This window comes from Pelodiscus sinensis, chromosome 32 (assembly GCF_052426305.1).
Source record: "Pelodiscus sinensis isolate ZL-2025 chromosome 32, ASM5242630v1, whole genome shotgun sequence".
NCBI lineage: Eukaryota > Metazoa > Chordata > Testudines > Trionychidae > Pelodiscus > Pelodiscus sinensis.
The window spans coordinates 8,752,983-8,771,260 of record NC_143083.1 but is presented as its reverse complement, the minus strand read 5'-3'; positions in this window follow the sequence as shown (position 1 = coordinate 8,771,260).

Sequence of the window (18,278 nt, the reverse complement as noted above, 5' to 3'; positions counted from 1 at the left end):
CCAAATGTCAAGTCCTTGCTCCAAAGCATAGAGGCATGAGAGCATCTCATGAAACCACTGTAAGGTTTTTTTCTCAATATTATGTCTACACTACAGAGTTTTATCAGAAAAACGGCTGTTTTTTTCCACCAAAACTTGAGGAACATCCACACAGCAATTGCATACCTCTGCAAGAAAATCAAAAGAACAGAGGGGTTTTTCCAACATTGATAAACCTCTTTCTACGTGGAAGACGCCTTTTTCCGAAAGAGCTCTTTCACAAAAAGGCATGCATGGACGGGGAAGAGGGAGTTCTTTCGAAAGAAGATGAAAGAGGAAAAAGCACAGGTGCCCTGGTGGCCACTCCGTCCATAGTCATCACAGTTTACATGCAAGAGAATGTCCAATCAGTCTGGACGCTCTCTTTCGAAAAAGCAGATGGCTTTTTCGATGCACTTTTGCAGTCTGGACGCTCTCTTTCGGAAGAAGATTTTTCGGAAGCTCTCTTGCAAAAAAACTTCTTCCGAAAGAAGCCTGCAGTCTAGACACAGCCTAAGGGAAAAGCAAGGTAGGTTTCCCACATCTCCTTCCTAGAAACAACTGACCTCTTTTAGCTGAAGCTCGCCAAACATCAAGCAATCATTCACCGTGGAAAATTTCAGCTTGAACACGATAAAATTTGGGAAAGCTACACGCAACTGAAAACAAGTCCTTAGAATGGCAGATGACGGGCAACCTTAACTAGAGGCATCACTACCTGCACTGCCTATAATGCTACATATTTGTCCTCCATCTACTCCATCCATTTATTCATCTGCTTGCCGGCCCTGGGCATGGGGCTCGCGCTAGCTGAAAGCATGTGACCAAATGTAAACGTTGCTGATTTGCAAACTCAGAAGCTGTACAATCAGCACATGCACCAAGGCCAAGGCCCAGGCGGCTCTGGGCTTCCCCACAGTCCGTGGGAGGCCCAGGATAATCAGAGCAGAACAATGTCGACTCAATGGGACCGGTTCGTACAGCCAATGGGATTTGGCCCCATCTATCTGAGGATGCCTCTACGGCTCATGCCATAGCTTATCAAAGAGTTGCTGGTCATGCTTCCCAGCCCCTGGGGGATTGGGTTGATTAACTGGTTAATATCTGCCCAGGGCTCTAATCTGCCTCCAGCTGGTGGTCAAGGGCTTGAACTCCCTTCCCCTGCAGAAGATAAGTGGGGAAGCTTTGCACCATCTTTTGATGTGGGATTTCTCCATGAGGCCTGTCCCTCAGGGCTGAGCCACTAGTGAACTCCAGCCTCTCACCTGTGACAAATTGCATCCCCCAGAGTAGCACAGAGCAGAGGGAGGCAGAAGGCTTGGCTTTGGCTCAGACTCCAGGGCAACCCCCCATCCCTTATGGGAGGTGGGGGAGGAGGGTGGATTGTCTGCCTCTGGCCATCCACCTGGGTTTTACAGCTGGCTTTGAAAACAGCACTTCTGGCAGTGCAGCGCCCCCTAGCTTTGCTTTGGGGGCACCCAACCAGCACTGGCTTGGAGAAGGTATTTTTGGAAGGGCTCCCATGCCAACATGGCTCAGCGCCAGGGGCCATATATCACCGGAGCTCGGGCCATGGAACATGAGGGTCTAGTCCTGCCAGACTCCGCCAGCGACAAACCCCTAAAAACCACCTGGCAGCAAATGAACTTTTTATATTCTTTGTTTCCAGAGTGACCTTTCTTCCCCAGCCACGGTGCGCCTCTTGCATTAGCGCAGCCGCCCCCAGCCTGCAGGGAGCTGTGAAAAGGGTTCCTCATGGGCTGGTTTTAGAGCACCTCTCATTTTCTTTCCCTCCTCCGGCCCTACAGCGAGAGCACTGGGCTGGGACTCAGCAGACCTAGATTCTATTCCCAGCTCTGCCACCAACCGGCTGGGTGACCTTGGGCAAGTTACTGCTGTGCCATGCCTCAGTTTCCCTTTGTCCATCCTGTCCAGTTAGACTGCAGGCTCTTCGGTGCAGGGGCTGCCTCTCTCTATGGGTATGTGCCTAGTGGGGCCCCGATCCCATTGGTGGTACTGTGGTGGTTTGGGGGTGCCTTTAAGGATTGAGCTTTCCAGACAGAGTCTGGGCAGAGCACTGTGGCGCTCACGTTCTGCACAGCCAGGTGGAACCGAAGGTGAAATAAATCAGGTCTCCAGCAAGCACCTTAAGCGTTAAGTGATCACAGAACGCCACAACTGCAATATAAATAGATGCGGCTGCACTCTCGGCTGCTCTTAAACCCCCCTCTGGTGCCTGAAAATAAAACCTATTCCCACTCTGCCTTCTGGCTAACACGGAGTCTCCTCTGCCCCCCCCCTCCTGTAGCTGTAAGAGCAGCCACAGCAGCATGGCTCCCCGCTGCTCGCTTGTCTGTCCATGCCTTGAGCCCAACCCGGCAGGGAGGGTGCATGGCAGGGGAAGGCTGCACCCAGCAGGGGGCACTCACACACACTCTCTTTGGTGCTACAACATGAGGACCGGGTTGCTTCTTCCAAGTCCCAGCAACAGCTGGGGGCAAGGGGCTTTCCCTGCCCCCGCCTCCTGGCCCCAGTGATGCTGGGAGACCTCTCCAAACAGAGCAGCAGGCGTTTGGGCGATGTCTGTCGGAGGGTGGAACCAGGGGCAGATTTCACGCTCAGTCAGTGATAAGCCAATGCCCCAGTGTGGGGCGAGAGGGCCATATCACCAGTCCCCGAAAGTCCTGGGGGCTTCTCATTTGGCCTGCTCTCTGAGCTGAAGTCCCATGCAGAGGTACCAACCCACTGGTGTCAGTGGCAGATGGCTAGGAGCATTCCTGGTCCCTAAGCATCACTGCTGAACACCTGTTGCGCTCTGGCCCAGAGGTGGCTGCATTCCAGTGGCTTGCCAAGAGGGGCCGGAGCAGGGCTGGGCTGAGTCTGGGCTCATGGATACTGGCAAAGCCCTTCAAGCTCCTTGGATGGAGGGGGAGCTAGAAACTCGGAGTGTTCACATTAAACAGGGAGCTCAGGTGGAAACGGTGGGTTGAAGCTATTTTAGGGTCTGTGTTTCACCTACCTTCTAGGCATGGGTTCCCAAACTGGGGGATGTACCCCCTGGGGGGCATGAAGAAATTCCAGGGAGGGTGCGAGGCGACCCAGCCCCCCCCCCCCCCCATTAATTCCCCTCCTAAGCTGGTATTTTGTTTTTGTCCCTGGTCAGTTCCTCAACAAGTTTTGCTGCTATGGGGGGAGGAGGAGGCGTGAGGGTTTCTCAAAAATCAAAGAGGGCGTGATGCCGAAAAGTTTGGGAACCACTGTTCTAGGGCAAAGAGCTTGGCTGGGCCCCTCTCAAGCCGTGATAAATGGAGGCAGGAGGCCAGCTCTGGTTAGGAAGTGCCACGCTGGCTGTATTTCCGCCCCACAGCTCCCAGGCAGGCTGTGCTTCACGTGGGGTCTTGGAGACAGCCCCTTGCTGGGGTGACTCCTTCGTTTCCTCTCCGTCCTGGATTGCTGGGTGAAGCCGGCTGGAACGGCTCCGTGTCTGCTGACATCACACGGCCCCAGATTTTTGCCGGGGCTTGGGTAGGCCTCAGCAGGCCAGACGCCCATCCTGCTCCCACACTGCAGACCCTGCAGGCTGCTGGGAAGGTACCTCCCTCCAGGCCTTGCTGGGAGCAGGACCGGGCTGATGGAGGGCTTCAGGTAGGAGGTTCCAACATCTGGCTGGTTCCCTTTGCGGTCCTGGGTCTGGTTCCTGCTTTCCCCTGAGCCTGAGCCCCGGCCTGAATCTCTCTCAGACGGGAGGGAGCAGAATGAGGCCTCCTGCGAGGAAGAAAGCGATCAACTCCACTTGGAGGCATCTCCCCCTTAATCCGGATTAAGGACAGGATGGTTGGAACACACACAGCTCCCCCTATGGGCCACGGACAGGCACTGCTGCCCAGTGCAGATCTCAACAGCTCACTAGGGGCAGCCTCAGAGCCTCTCTCAGCCCTGAAGAAATTAACCCTTGGGAAACCCTGCGTGGATCTGTCAGCACAAGGGATGGCCCTGTCGGGGGTTGGACAGTAGGCGTTTAATGCTGCAGCAGGCACCAGCATTAGTGACACTGATCTCTTCTCCTTGAGTCATTGCTGAACTGATACTGCCGTGAGGTGCTGGCGGCCGGTACAGAGCCCTCTGCCCTGTTTTGCAAGCGTCAGGTTGTTAATATCAGCATCCTTGCCCCATTTTAATTACATTCCCTGGGCCTAAATTGCCCATTATTGCAGCTGGATGCACTGCTCTTTGCTCCCTATCTTAAAACTGTCACACAGTGCTGTGAGGAGGCTGTGAAACAGCTGCCACGTTCCACCCCAGAGGTGGCTGCATTAATAGTGGGTGAGTGGCCCCTATCAGAACTGCAGGGTGGCTATTAAGCAGCTGCCACGTTCCACCCCAGAGGTGGCTGCATTAATAGTGGGTGAGTGGCCCCTATCAGAACTGCAGGGTGGCTATTAAGCAGCTGCCACGTTCCACCCCAGAGGTGGCTGCATTAATAGTGGGTGAGTGGCCCCTATCAGAACTGCAGGGTAGCTGTTAAGCAGCTGCCATGTTCCACCCCAGAGGTGGCCGCATTTCAGCGCTGAGGCCAAGTCTACATGACACACTTCGGTACAACTACATCACCCCATGGTGTGAATGCCTTGCTCTGAGCAATTCCTGTGGAAGCTGGCGGGAGATAGTTACTTCAAGAGAGGTGGTGCCTAAGTTGAAGGGAGAGCTCTCTCCTGTTGTCTTAAAGCTCTGTCCCCAAAGCGCCACAGCTGCACGCAGGCGCTGCAAGCTTGCAGTGTAGACCTGCCCTGAGTGGCTTTAAAATGGCAGTTGTGCCCTTCCCTAGAGACAGCTGCATTTCTTGGTCAAATGACCCGCCTTGTGGCGGGGCTGGTTAACAGCGGCTGTGTTCTACCCCAGAAGTGGCTGCATTCCAGCGGTGGGTGAGATAGATGGCAACGAGCTGCCTCCTGCCTGGAGAGCCTGGGCTGAGAGGCGTTATATAAATGCAACGTGTAATTGTGATGGTTATATAAATCCGCCCCAGTCTGAGTTTGGCTGGCAGTCTGGAAACTGCAGCATTGGGAGGGCTATTATTGTACACAGCCTGCACAGAGCGATTTATTCATGGCCTGTGGATTTTATTTGACCTTTTGGAAATATATATAGTTGGAGAGGAACTAATTGGCTCACTCTAAATTCTCCCTGGGTGGCAGGGTAAATGGGTCTGAACTCCCAGTCTCTCCCCAGCTCTGTTCGTACCTGAGCCATGGGCAGTGACAGCTTCTCTGCAGGTCTGGCCTGGTCCCCTCTGCTTTCAGTGTGAGCTCTGCTTGGAGACCTGAATTCCACTGCTGGGACCTCACAGCCCTTACGCCACCATTGAGAGCAGCCCCGAAAGGGAAACGTCCATTGCATCTAACACGTCCCATCCGGGGATGCTTGGCCGTGGCTGCTGGACCAGTGCTTTATATAGGCTGGTTGGCCACTAGCTGGCTTGAGAAGGCAAGGGATGCTGGAGGGAGTGTGGCCTAATGGGTGGAAGGCAAGGGAGCAAGCAGCAGGCTCGAACTCAGGGGCACCAGCCCAGCAGGGGTGGCAGGAAACCTGACACAGCAGGGAGCTGTGGGTCAGGATGGATGGGCAGAGCTGGGACGGGGGGTGCCCCACATGGAAATAGCAAGACAGAGCTGTGGGGGGAGACAGAGGGGCACTAGAAGATTGGGGGAGACCCAGGCCGATATGCCAGGGGAGCTGTGGGTTGGAACCAAGGGGCATCAGCAATGTGGGGAGCCCAGGACTGGGATAGTGGGGCTGCCGGTTGGGACTGAGGGGCACTGGCGGGGGCAGAGGGGTTAGCCCCAGACTCTGATAGCCGGGGACTCAGCGATTGATGATGGGCTGGGCTGGGGGCAGGGCCGGCCCACAGCATTGTGGCACCTGAGGCAGGGAGCTCAAATGACGCCCCTTATGCCCCCTTTTCTCCTGCCTGCCTGTTACGTCTCTTGTACCCTCCTTCCTCCAGCACTGCACTCCCCCACCTGTGCATCTAGCGCAGAGAGAATACATCTGCACCAGCCGCAGACACGATTTTCTACACTCTGGGTCCCAGTGGCGCCCCCCACAGTCTGGCACCTGAGGCGGCCGCCTTAGTTCGCCTCATGGTAAGGCTGGCCCTGGCCGGGGAGGGCAGCTGCCCCCCATTTGGCGCTACTAGACAGTGCTGTTATGCCCCGTCTTTCCGGAGCGCCACCCTTCCCTGGCAACCCCAGTGATGGGGACGGTGGCGGCCTCCCGTGCAAGCCCGGCTCCGGAAGGGCAGGTGGGCAGCTCCTTTCGCGCAGGAGAAGGCTCCGCCCGGGCAGGAGCGCCGCCAGCGCTGTCCTGCGGATTGATGGCCCTGTTTACAGCGCGAGCCGGTGCGGGAGGGGGCGCGCGCCTCTCTGCCGTTATGAGCCGGGCGCAATTTATGAGGAAAACATAAACAGAGGCGTAAATGGAAATTATATTTCAAAGCTGCAATCAGCTGCCTCCACCAGGCATCCTGGAACCCCCTCGCCCCCGCCGCAGCCAGGCTGCCGTCTCACAGCCCCCTTCGGCTGGGCTGGCGACCGATGGGCAGGTGACGGGCACAGGAGGGGCTGGCACGGGGGGATCCCCTCTCGCTGAGGGGAGCGTGCGCGGGCCCCCGGTAAGGAGGCAGCTGCTTGTGTAGAAAGGCGGAGGCTAGGGACAGGAGATGGCCTCTCCTCTTTGCTAGGGACTCGATTGGCTGGGGCAGGAGGTGGTGTATTAGGACGTGGCGCCTAGCGGAGCCTGGTTAAAGTGGCATAGACAGAACCATCGCCCTACCTGCCGGGTTAAGAGACACTTTCGCCTGTTTGCGCGTGTCAGTTTCCGCCAGCGGGTGGGGAGGAGGGCGGGACGGGGGCATCTAATGCTCACAGAGTCCTTCGTTATCATAACCAGAGCCATAGTTCTTGATGGGCTGGGCCAATGGGGCAGCCTGGCGCTGTCGGCGTGTTGGTGTTAAAGACGTATGTGGATTGGTGTTACCCCTTCCCCCACCCCCGAGCAGCTAGACCAAAGTCCAGGCCAAAGGGGGTAACGATCCACATACGTCCTTAACACTCACACGCAGGCAGCCCCGGTCCACCAAGAATCACCGCAACTGGTGCTGATAATGAACAACTCTGTGAGTAGGGTTACCAGACGGTTTCAGAAAAAATGCCGAACACACACAAAAAAAAGTGTGGCCCCTTTAAGAAATGCGTGGCGAGGCTTTTTGGCCCTAACAGGCTGCTGGCGACTGCCCACCACCTTGCCTCCTGCCCTGGGCCGTACAGCTCCCTGGTAAGCACTAAGGTTGTCAGGCTGCCTCCGTATTGAGCCAGACTCAGGATTTTCGCCTCCTGGCCAGGAAAAAAATCAGAAAATACCAGACATTTTAGGTGTCCGGTGTTTTCTGAATTTTTTTACTGGACAGGAGGCAAAAATACCAAACTGTCCGGGTCAATACCAGACACCTGGCAACCCTAGCTGTGAGTCGCGCCAGCCGGGAGGAAAAACCGTGGACGGAGTCAGGGACCTTCAGTGCAATCCAGTTCATCTGCAAAGCACATACAAAGTCCCGTTTCTCTGAACACAGGAGGAACCAAACAGCAGAAGACGGTTTCTGGGCTCATGGCCCAAAGCCTCTTTCAGCCAGCTCCATACGAGGCGTGACTGCCCCTTCCTTCTCTGGTTGGGTCTGCTTCTCTCCTGCGTCTGTCCCTGGGCCCAGAGCTTGTGGCTGAGTTTGATCCCAGGCGCTTAGCCCCTGCATAGACACCCCCCTTTACCGGAACCCAGCCAAGCCTTCGATATCCCTGTAGTTCTAGCTCGTGGGCCGACTCACCCGGGCTTTTGTTTTAGGTGGAGGCTGCTATAAAGGAGCTCAGCTGTTTTTACAGCTGTCAGGGGAAGGGCAGTGACTAGCTCCAAGGAGTCAGACCTAGAACCGGGTACGTTCCCTTGGCAGAGCCCACGGCTTTGTGGGGTAGAGGATGGGGCTGTGGGTTGGGATTTGGGAGGCTAGTCCTAGTTCTGACCTAGCAGGTGACTTTAGGCCAATTGCCCACCCCCCTTCACTGTTCACTCTAAGGCCTGGGCTGTTTCTCACCATGGGGATGTGCAGCGCCTGGCAGAACGTGGCCTCTCCTTTGTGCCGTGATATTAACATCACCAGCCTGCTGTGCTTGCTCTTCATCTCCCCCCCCCTTTTTTTAAAGCTTGCATCTGAGAAAATAAACTCCACGCAATTGCCAGCTAGGATTATAGGCAGCAGATGATCCCATTGACTCATAAATTACCTTGTAAATTACCTCATTTCGGTGCTTTCCCATTCCAGGCGAGACAGACAGGGAACAGAAAGAGGAGAGCGAGAGAGAGAAAGGAGATGGTGACCGAGCAAAACTGACCGGCCCTAGGGGCCTGGACTCTGCCAATCCAGGGAGGTGGAGCAGATGACGGGGCATGTGTGGGGTGGGAACCTTTGGTCTCAGTGGTAGAAGAAAGGTTAGTTTCTCCCTTGACAGGTGATACTTTACTACAGTCCCGATTAATTTCTTTCTGGGCCAAGGGCACGGAGGAAAGCCAGGTACAGAGCGAAGGTGGGGAGGGATCCTAGGGAGCAAAAGGAAACCAACGGGTCACAGCGAGGTAGGAAATGTGGGTTAAAGACGCACAAGTGCTGGCGAGCGGGAGATAACACAGCAGCCAAGCTTGTCACCCCGCCCCGGGGTGGGTTGGCGGGGCGGGGCGGGCGTCCCCCAGCGCGGGGTCAAGGTGTGCTGTGTGTCTCAAAGGTCGGTCCGTCTCTGCAGTCTCCCATCCGGTGACCTGCATCCAATAAAGAGCCACCGAAGAGCATTGACGGGGAGGGAAAAAAAAGCGTTTCCAAGGGCTAATGAGGACAAGGATCAGAGTCGGTGACGCACAGGGGGATTCGTCCCATGAATAAAACATGGAGGGGGCGAGGCCTGGCAGAGCGGGTCTGGCCTGGGCTGTGCAGACACTCGCAGGAATTTCCTGGAGCCTGTCCCCAAACAGGGCTTTGGCCCCGCGTCGCTTCCACCCTGGCCTTCCTGGGGCTCCGGCAGCGAATCCCCAAAGCAGCCGCTGTTGGATCCCTGCCCCCCACCCACTGCGGCTGTTATTACCTGCTCTGCAGACACTCCACTCCCCGGAAATCCAAGCCGTAGCATGGGCAGCCGTAAGCCAATGCCAACCCTGCCGCTGCCCTGCTCAGCTGGTCTCTGGGCGATTTGGGACTCTGTTCAGAGAAGGGCTCTGCCCCCAACAGGCGCACAGAGAGCAGTGAGGACCCCTCCCCCCACATTGCCAACGAAGCTGACCCCCTTCACTTCCAGCGCTCGCGGTGGCAGCTGCCGGGGACTGAAAATCAGGCCTCAGGCGCCCACTTGGACTTCAGCAGCGACTCTCTGCCTGGCTCAGCCTTGGACCCTGCAGGGAGATGCAAAGCCACAGAGCCCAGCGCCCCCCCTCCTCTGCTGGGGACCCGCCAAGGGGAACTCGGAGCTTTGCCCCCCCTCGGCTGGGGGATATTAGGGGGTTCCTGCCTCTCCTAGTTGTCCACGAGGTTCTGGAGCAGAGCAAGAGGCCAACCGATCTGCAGGGCGACCGAGCTGCCAGCGGAAACCAGCACTGGCCGGGCAGGGCTCCGTTGGGATCTCCCCGCGGGTACCGGAGGCCAGGAGGATGCCCAGCCCTCACTCAGCCTGTGGCCTGGGTTGCCATGGAGACCTGGGGTTCTAATGCCCACTGCTCCACAGAGAAGCCCAGGCACTGTGGGACCAGCAGCCTCCAGCTGGCACAGGCCACATGGCGGAGGGGGAGGTCCCCCCATCACCCTTGCAGGGGCTGTTAGACCTTGGCACCCAAGAGCACACCCATGCCCAGCAAGGCCTCACCAGGCTGCTCCCACAAAGCCTGTGGTGCAGGGATACCAGAAGCAGGGCGAGCGCCAGGCCTTGTGGCCTGGCCTGACGTACTCACTGGGCTGGGAGGGGGGCTCTCTGGGTCAAATTAGAGTATCCCGCCCCCAAATCTGGGGGGGACCTGACTCCTGAGCCCCTGGGGTCTGGCGGTGCCATGAGCGGGGACTCGGGGACAGCACCAGCTGCGTGGGGCGCATTGGGTGAGGCAGGCAGGCGTGGGCCCACATGGCAGCAGTGAGATACAGTTGTAGGAGGGGACTGGCAAGCTGCACGCTGCAATTGGAGAGGGCCCATTCATACCGGCCGGCCTTGCCCTGCGTGTGCATGCAACCGGCTCTGTACCGTGTCGCTACACACATGTGATATGCAACAAGTCACGGGTCAGTTCACACACACGCATGTTCATGTGTTACCTGCTTTGCACATTCCCCCCCCGCCATGCGAACGGGGGAGCACCCTTCCTGTGCACATATGCATACCTTCATGTTACATGCTTTGTACACGGACATCCCCATGTAACATGCATGTATAAACTCATCCACACAATACCTGGAGTGCACAAATGGACATCCCTGCAGACATGACACACAAAGGTGTGCACCCATACAGCGTGTCAGTAACGTTACCTATGTTGCATGTATTCTAACATAGACCCCACTGCACCCCCCCCCACATGTATGGGGAAGCGTGTCAATCCCATGTTCTTTTATCTACTGCTCACTGTCCCCTGGGAACATGGACATCCCTGCCCAGACCTGCTATTCCTACCTAGCCAGGACCTGGGCCCTCTGAGGCCGGACCACGGGCTGGCCAGCAGGTTCCAAACCTCCCCTCAGACTTGGAAGGGGGCCAGCTCTGCTTTGGGAGCAGGGAGCAAGGCTGTAGTAGTGGCCCTAGCTTGGGTCTGTCTTAGAGGAGGGGGCAGCATGAGCCAAGGGGTGGGGCCTGGATAAGGACGTGGAGCACCCAGGGTGAAATTCTAGCCCCATTGAAATCACTGAGTTTTGCCACTGACATCCATGAGGCAAGGACCTCAGCTTTGGGGTCTCTTCTGGCTCTGCCACTGACTTCCTCGGTGCCCCTGGGCAAGTCACCTCCTTGCACTGTGCCTCAGTTTCCCCTCCCACCCCGTATCTGTCATTCCTGTTTAAACTTTTGAGATCTTTGAGGGCAGGGGCTGCCACTCGCTCTGTGTCCATGCAGTACCTGGCATGGTGGTGCCCTGGTCTTGGTTTGAGCCTCTTGGTGCCTCCGTGGCATCCCAGCCCTGTCTCGGGGTGGAGGGCTGGGGGAAGGACCCTATAGGTATGACCCGACTCAGATCTCCAGCCTCTTCTCATTCTTATGCTGGAGGAGCCAGAGCCGGGAGCCCTCAGGGCGCCCGCTGCATGGAGCAAAGCCACAGGGAAGGACCATCCTGCAAACAGGTATTGTCATGACCTTGCCATCAGTCTGAGCACGAGATCCCTCCTTGCCCCCCGCCAATGCGGCCCCCTCCTTCAGAACAGGGCCAGGAGCCACCTGGGTAGGGACCCAGGCACCTCTGGTTTGCCGGGGGCCCTGGTGGTGTTGATCTAGGAGCAGCGAGAGGTTTGGGGCTCTGGGCTCCCAGCCCCCAGGAGGTTCGGTAGCAAACTCATCCCTGCCCTGGCCCACACAGTGCGGCCAAGAACCCCCGGCCCCACGGCCCCCTCTGCCTTTCCCCTCCTGGGACCCCCATGGCTCTGCCGCTGCCCCTCGATCCTGACCTGTGGTCCCCTCTTAGGCTAGAGCTGCCCTGCCCCCTCCCCCAGCACACCCCAGAGGCCTGATGAGGCCCCGTAGGATCCTACTGACCCCTGGCCGGGGCTCCAGGCTCCAGGAGCTTCTTGTGTCTCTCATGGGCCGGGAGAGAAGCCGCCAGGCTGGGGGCCCCTCAGCCACAGAGGGCAAAGCCTGGGGGGCTGGCAGCCTGGTCTGGATTCCCACAGTCTGGCGGGACAGTCAGCCTCAGCGCGGAGAGCTCAGCTTGTGGACACGGGGCAGGTCGTGTCACCGGAGGGGCATTTTTACCTATTTTTGGCAGTAGTTGCTCCTGACAGCGCCTCCTGCTGGGAGAGGCCAGGACTGCAGCAGCAGGGAGCTGCCTCCACCACCAATGCCCCTGCCCGGCCCCTTACAGCGCCTCCTGCTGGCAGAGACTGGAGCCTGTCAGTGCCTCCATCCACTCACTCGCGCAGGGGGCACAGGGAAATGGAAATGCGGACGGCTGGGGCAGATGCATTTCCCTGGGAACTGCAGCCTTCCCGCAAAGGGCTGGGACGGGCCTGGGAAAACACCCCAATCCCTGCGTGGAAATAGGAGAGACAGAGAGCGATGGGGAACAGTCACGACGATTTCAGACAAGTTGTTCCAGTCTCTGGCCCCCTCCTGCGGGAGCTGGGAGGCTGAGGCTAATTAGGGTCTTATCCCCAGCAGGATCTGTGCATTCGTAACTCAGGGCGGCATCTGGGCAGTGAGATAGGGAGCAGGTCCCGGCAGAGGAGTTTTTGCCCCACGGCAGCTCTGTGAACGCTCAGGCTGGAAAAGGCAGCAGCGTCAACTTCCATCCGCCAGCCCGGCAGGAGGAATAACAGACCATGCGCCCAGCCGGCACCAGGCACAGGGTGCCACCCCCTCCTTGCCCTTAGTTGTCAGGCCTAGTGGTGCCGGTTGGGACCAGTCCCCTTGCACCAGGTGCTGTACATACACAGAGCAGGATACTCCCTGCCCTGGACCTAAATAGCCAAGGAGGGTTGAGGATTGGAGGATTACTAGTTCTGTTTTACTGGTGAGGAAACTGAGGCACAGATCAACGCTGTGTCCTGCTGGATAAAGCCATCTCGTCTCCCAACGTTGGATGCTGGTGTTCCTGCCTAACAAGTGGTGCATTAGCTGCCAGCATGGTCCTGCCCAGAGGGGCCAACCGGTGAAAGTTGTGCCTGGATTTGGTGACCTAGCAGCCCCCTCCAGTCCTGTATGTGGTGCCAATGGGGATTTGAACCCACAACCCCAAGCTTCAGGGGCTGATGCTGTAGCCATAGAGGCCCACCCTACCTCCCTGCCTTCAGCTGATGCCTTATCCATTAGGCTCCACCCACGGTCAGCCCGCTCCTGCACCCAGTGGGGCCAGTTGGGTGAGTCTAATCAACCCTCCACGCCCAGAGGGGACACCAGCCACCACGGGCCCCAGGGCACGGTGTGTGTGGGGGGTGGCTCCACACCTCCAGAAGAGGGATGCCATGCTGCCTGTAGGGCCTCGCTCTCTGCTCTCCCCTTTAGGGTGAGGAGAGGGGGCCCCCTTCTCTGTCGCCCCTCTCCTCTTGGGGTACAGGGCCCTTTGATCCTGCCACCAGAGTACACGAATGCTGTATATACAATAGCCCTCACTACCCCTCGCACTTTCGGTTGCTGGACGTAGGGGGATCCGGGCCCGCCCTCTCCACCTGGTCCCGACCAGGGCCCCCCAAAAAGGGGGAAACGTTCAGGGTTCTCCCTTTGGCTGACGGGGACGCCGCCCGTAACACGTCAGCCCACGGGGTCCTAAGAGACCCTTCCCCGGGTCACTTCCTACTACTCCGCCAGGACACTCGCCCCCCCCTCTTGCCCCGCTGGGGGACCGTGCTCCGGCGTTCGTCCGTTCTCTCGGTGTCTCGAGTCCACAATGGCGTCCGGCCTTCCCTTGGATCCCTGGCAGGGCATGGCTGGGGTTTCAGGCTCTGTCCTGAGCCCTCATGCGGATTTTCTGCCTGATTTCCCAGGTCGCTGGGACCAGAGTCCATTCTGCCTCCTCTGGGCTCCCCCTGCCCCCCGGAGTCTGCGACCCGCCATTTTTAAAGGCCGTACCACAGCGTCGGCGTGGCCACAAATTGGTCCATGCCCAGCATGGTTTCTCCCCTGCCCGCCGGGCTTCCCCTGTTGGGGGTTGCCTGGCAACTGGGAGTGGCGGCACGTACGTCTTCCGGCTGCAACCGGTGCACCCGTGCTCCCGTCATCAGCGGCTCGTCTGCGAGAGTGCGGAGCTTATCACACCTCCCCCTTCAAGTTCTCTGTCCCTGTCCCATGCCCTGGTGCATACATCTCCCTCCCCACGCTTCTTGATAAGAAGTTGGCGTTCTGGTGATTTTTACCGGCTCGATGGATTTTATCAAAACAGTAAGGCTGTAATGACAAATACCATCGCACAATCCGGGCATTGGTTTCTTTCACAGATTGTAGCCAGCGGAGGGGGGCGTGGTCCGTCACTAACAAGAATCGTTGCCTAAAAGATAGTAATGTCATAAGTCAACAGCCCACTTTACTGCCAGGGTTTCCTTCTCTATCGTTGAGTAGTTGCGTTCTCGCGGGGCCAACTTACGACTGACATACAGAACTGGGTGTTCATCTCCAGCAACTTCCTGTGATAGTACTGCGCCCAGACCTATTTCGGACGCGTCCATTTGTAATGTGAATGGCTTTTCAAATTTGGGTTAGAAAGGACGGGGGCCTGCGTCAAGCGGGTTTTCAGCTCTTGGAAGGATGTCTCGCTACTCTCAGTCCACCGCACCTGCTTGGGTTGGGCGCCCCTTGTCAGATCAGTTAGAGGGGCACGAAGCGTTGGTAGTAACCTGCCAGTCCCAGGAACTGGCGCACCTGCTTCTTAGTTACTGGTCTAGGCTATTCCTGGATGGCACTTATCTTATCCACCAAAGATTTCAGTGTACCCCGGCCGACTGTGTACCCCAGGTAGGTGACCTCCCGTTGCTACACTTAGGAAGATTAGCCATAAGTCCTGCCTCTCCCAAAGCTGTTAACATCACCTCTAGTTGCTGAAGGTGATCGGGCCACGTGGTGCTGTATACAATTATATCATCAATATAGGCAGCTGAGTATTGCCTATGCTTCCGTAACACTTTGTCCATTAACCTCTGAAATGCAGCTGCCGCCCCATGTAGTCCGAACGGCATGGTGATAAATTGATAAAGCCCAAATGTGGTAGAAAGGCTGTCTTTTCCCTAGAAGTTTGTCGTTAATGGGATCTGCCAATACCCTTTTGTGAGGTCTAGCGTTGAAATATACTATGCATACCCCAGCCTTTCTAACAGCTCATCTACTCGAGGCATAGGGTAGGCGTCGAAACGTGAAATAGAATTTACTTTTCTAAAATCAATGCAAAACTGTATCGCTCCATTGGGCTTAGGCATGAGCAGTATGGGGCTCCGCCACTCGCTATGCAATTCCTCTATGACCTCCCAGTCTAACATGGCCTGCAACTCCTTCTGCACGGTGTCCCACAGTTTCCATGTTAGGGGTCAAATTGGCTCGCATACTTTCTTACCGGGCTCCATATCAATGTGATGACTCATGAGGGTTGTCTGGCCTGGATGTTCTGTCATGACTCGTGTGAATTTCTGTAACAACTGATGGGCTTCGTCCTGTTGATGGGGCGTTAAGTCCTCCCCCAACCGTGGGGTCCCCTTTCCCCCTCTTCATCTCCACACCGGGTCCCCAACTCTAGTTCTGGAGCCAGTGGCGCTATCAATAAACTTTCCCATGGCACCCACCTTTTTAACAGGTTTCCATGGTAAATCTGGGTGTCCTTGCGTTTTCCCAACAATTGGACTTCATTGTCCACTTTCCCTATTCGACGTTTTACTTCAAATGGCCCCTGTCATCAATTTTGACTCCTGGGAGGGTAGTAACAACAGGACTCGATCTCCTGGCTCAAAGGTTTGTAGTCGGGCCGTCTGATTATAATACCTGGCCTGTTTCCCTTGTGTCTTCAGCAAATTTTCTGTAGCGAAGCTCCAAAGGGCCTGTAATTTCTGTCTTAACTGTAGGACATCTGCGTCATACCCTGAGCCCAGGACTCCTGCACTTCCCATTCTTCCTTGATAACGTCTAGAATACTCCAAGGGCGATGTCCATATAGGAGCTCGAACGGGGAGAACCCCGTTGATGCTTGAGGGATTTCCTTCACGGCAAACAACAATGCTGGTAGTACCTTACCCCAGTCCCTGCGGCCCTCCCTTACAAACCGCCGTAGCATAGTCTTAAGTGTTCTATTAAACCTCTCAACTACCCCGTCTGTTTGGGGGTGGTACACAAAGGGTTTTAATGCCTTCACCTGCAACAGTTGGCACAGCTCTTTCATCAGTTGCGATGCAACATTAGTCCCCTGATCTGTTAAGATCTCCTTGGGCAACTCGACCTGCGCAAAAATCTTCATTAATTCCACAGCCAATATAGGCACGGTTGTTTGCCGAAGGGGTATTTCCTCTGGGTACCGGGTCACGTAATCGATGAGAACCAGAATGTATTGGCAACCTGTTCGGGACCGTTCAAGAGGCCTACCAGGTCCAAAGCGACTCTCTCAAAAGGCAGCTCAACCACGGGCAAGGGAATCGGGGGCTCACGGCACTCCCCCCCGTAGCGGTTTTCTGACACTCTGGCCAGGACTCACAAAAGTCCTTCACTTCCCTGTAGATTCCTGGCCAATAAAACCGCTGAACTATTCTCTGTTGGGTCTTCTCCCGGCCCAGGGGTTGGCATGCGCCAGTTCCAACACTTTCCGTCTGTAGCGTGACGGAACCAATAACTGGTGGAGGTCGCTTTGGCCTTCGCCCCCCTTCACTATATGATACAGGCGGTCATCACACACCTCAAACCGGGGTCGCACGGGCCTCGGCTCTGCGTCTTCGGCCGACTCAGGCATTTCTCCGGCCCGTTCCCAGGCTCACAGCAGTGAAGGATCATCCCTCTGTTCCTGCAAAAAGTCTCCCTTTCCCAGGTCATTGTCGAGGTGCGATTCCGGTACGACCTTCGTTCCGGGTTCTGATGCACGGCCCAGGGCTTCTCCCTGGTCTGCTAGGGCTTCCACCAGGCTATTCGGCGAAACCCCCACCCTTCGACCTGTGCCCACTGTTTTAGGACGTGGGCGAAGCCTGGCCAATCTCAGCCTAATAGGACCGGATAGGCCAGCGTTGGGGCCAGGGCCACCCTGCACTGTCCCTGACAGCAACCGTCGTCGATATGAACCCACGTCGTGGGATAGGCTCAGATAGCAGACTAGGCCGCCCGCGGGTTTATTGCCCTTAACCAGCTGAGCCCTTATAATGGTCTGCCCGTACCCTGAATCTACCTGGACTTTCACCGGGTTGCCCTCAACGAGTATCGTGACTAATACGTGAGCCCCCATGGGTGGTGGTCTCTTTGGTCTGGCTTCCTGTTCAAAGGTGCAGTCCATCACGGGGTATTCCCAACGTATATGCCCCTCCTGGCCACACTGGTAGCAGATGATCTGGCCTCCTCTTGGACCTATTTCCTTTGCCTCCTCTTGGAGAGGAGGGGGGAGAGGGGCTGCTCGCGGGAAGAGCCCTGGGTCGTGTTGGACCAAGTGGGGGCCAACCGGCGTGTCTCCGCCCATTGTGAAGGAGGTCCATTTCCTTTAATCGGGTTTTCTCGTTGAGCTCGGGTTTTTTCAAGGCCTCCTTTTGGCCCTGCACCCCCGTTTGGCTCCTTACTCCATTCTGCCGGTGTCTCCGCCGCCAGGTAGTCATTCATCATGGTGACGGCTTCCGCTAGTGTATCCGGGTGATGACGGCGAACCCACCGCTGGCCCTCCATGGGCGAGAGCTGGATAAATTGCTCCGTCACCACTGTCTCGGCACCTTGCACGCCGGACCTTTGTTCTGGGTCTAACCATCGCCATCTGGCCACCCGCTGCGCCACCACGCATGGTCTCTCCCACCCGCTGCGCCACCACGCATGGTCTCTCCCACCCGCTGCGCCACCACGCATGGTCTCTCCCACCCGCTGCGCCACCACACATGGTCTCTCCCCGGTATGGATTGCTCCTGGCGGAACCACTGGCGATAGGTCTCTGGGGTATTGCCCATCTGGTCCAGGATGGCCTCTTTTACTTTGCGATAATGAAACACATCCTGTGTTTGGAGGCTTCAATATGCTAACTGGGCGGGGCCTGATAAATATGGGGATAAAAGGGTCGCCCAGTGTTCTTCAGGCCATTTTGCCACCGCCGCTACCCTCTCAAATGTGACCAGGAAGGCTTCAGGATCATCTTCAGCCCTCATTTTCGCCAGCCGTATAGGCGACGGGGTCCTCAGCCCCATTTCCAGCTCACCTGGCCCGGAAGTAGCTGGTCCTAGCCTCCGGGTCGACGCTGGCTGCTGCTCTGCTAATTCTCGTATCGGCTGGCATTGTTGTTCTTGATATTGAGCGGCCAGCTGCTGGAGTAATTGCGACTGATAAAGAAAAGTTATTTAT